Consider the following 2,500-nt stretch of genomic DNA (forward strand, 5'->3'; position numbering starts at 1 on the left):
GCTTGTAAACATATGTACACATATGATTAGGACTCCTGGCTGGCTCACCAATTCGTACAATATAATACATATGATGAAACTCCTTAATGTTACGTGTCATTAATTTGTTTTTGTTTTTTTAAAGCACTGAAACTGGAGACTCCTGCCATAAGCTAATATCCACGTAAAAAACAGAAAAATTCAGATTTTATATTTATTAGCATTAGATTTTCTGCAACAAAAGCCCATGTGCAGAAACAGTAACATATTGCAACAAGTGTACTAAAAATAAACCCGTGATTTGAGTTACAGACGTAACCAACGTCAGAGTTGCAGTTATAGTAAATGAATCAACACCTTCTGACCAATCAGTATGTGGAGTAGACACTGTGAATGTGCTTAGACCTGACACGCTCATACACACACACACACACACACACACACACACACACACAGATATGCGCACATGCGTGAGCGGCAGCCTTTAATAACAGCTTAATCTGTACGACCCCTATATTGACGTTGTCCATCAGCCAATCAAAATATTTGAGGGGAATGTTTATTTTTTTACAGCAATAGCAGCATCTGGGGCTCTGAATAAGGCCTTTATACGCAAGAATTTGCCATTGTAGAGAGAAAACCAGAGTGAGGAAAAGAGAGGGAGAGAGAGAGGGACAAGAAGGAGAAAGATCACTGCACTGGACTCTGGGATTTGTGGTTCCTTATTGCGATTGTTGACACATTCACGATGCTATTACTGAGTATTCTGGCCGTTTCTGTTCGTTGTAATCTTCACATATGTGTGTGTGTGTGTGTGTGTGTGTGTGTGTGTGTGTGTGTGTGTGTGTGTGTGTGTGTGTGTTTTTTCGGTTTGCCACAATGTCCATGATACGTGATGGTTGGCTTGTAACAACTAACCCATTGCAGACCGAGAGCAAACAAGCTTTTATTTGCATGTCAAATTTGCAGTTCAGTGCGCCATGGCCAGCGGGTGTGAACTTGACACAAAAACACGCACACACACACACACACACACACACACACACACACACACACACACACACACACACACACACATACACACACATACACACACATACACAGATGCACTCAAACACCTCACTTACTCTTTCGCCAATCACCAACACTGAGATCCAGGCACGCACACACACACACACACACACACACACACACACACACACACACACACACACACACACACACACACACTTACTTTAGAAACTTTGACTCAGACTTGGGACTGTTCTCTCCCACAGAAGCGAGACCAAGGTGTGTGTGAGAGCAGCTCAAACTAACGCTGACTCAAGGGTTTGGTGTCTAGAGGTCTCAGATACACAGACACAGCACTCTTGAGCTACACTTAGCATAGCAAGCACACACACACACACACACACACACACACACACACACACACACACACACACACATACACACACACACATGAACTCTCAGAATTCATTTCAAATATGGTTGTATTTTCCTAAATATTTTTATATGCAATTTATCTATCCTAAAAACTTAAAAAAAAGAGAGGGAACGATTGGATATCGCCGGAAGTGACGTCAGTAACTTTAAATGTAGCCGTTAATATGGGAAAGAGACGAGACGGGAACTTTTATTTTGTTTTATTCGATTAAAACCAAATTTTTCAAGCCAACTGCTTGAAAATAATCTACACTGAACAAAACACCGTAATGATCTACATATATACCAAACACAAACAATCAGCCACACACATACTCATACCCATCACATACACACACCTATTGGCATGCCCATGCTCAAAACACAACTATTTTCAACCCAAACATACACACAGACACACTCACGGTAGCATACACACACACACACACACACACACACACACACACACACACACACACACACACACACACACACACACACATCAAAACAAATATGTAGCTCAATTTTATTCCACAACAGAAACAGACACTGCTTAGTCATCAAGGCAGAAAGATTTTAGAGATATCATACACATCAACCCCCACCACTTACACACACACAAACAATAGCTCAGACACACACACACACACACACACACACACACACACACACACACACACACACACACACACACATATGCAATTGCTGTAATAGACTTAACTTGGTGTTTAACCACTTCGATGTACTACAGATATGTTGAACATTCTGTGTGTGTGTGTGTGTGTGTGTGTGTGTGTGTGTGTGTGTGTGTGTGTGTGTGTGTGTGTGTGTGTGTGTGTGTTATGCGATACAACTACAAGGCAGACTCAGGAATGTTAGCTTTTCTCCACCTAGACCCGATTACAGAACAGTGACACGTCTCATGATGAGCTTGGCCTGCCCATAAAGCAAGTGCAAACAAAGTCGATCTGTTGCAATCATACTTTTTTAGACACACACATGGGGAGACACACACACACACACACACACACACACACACACACACACACACACACACACACACACAAAGATACACAGTAGAACACACACACATTTC

At 41.8% G+C, this 2,500-nt stretch overlaps 1 protein-coding gene across 1 annotated transcript in view; it reads left to right on the forward strand.

Annotated features, from left to right (window-relative positions):
• Positions 1–2,500, forward strand: part of runx3 (RUNX family transcription factor 3) — a 50,033-nt gene that overhangs the window by 38,676 nt on the left and 8,857 nt on the right. The window lies entirely within an intron of this gene.

This window comes from Tachysurus fulvidraco, chromosome 4, assembly GCF_022655615.1.
Source record: "Tachysurus fulvidraco isolate hzauxx_2018 chromosome 4, HZAU_PFXX_2.0, whole genome shotgun sequence".
Lineage (NCBI taxonomy): Eukaryota > Metazoa > Chordata > Actinopteri > Siluriformes > Bagridae > Tachysurus > Tachysurus fulvidraco.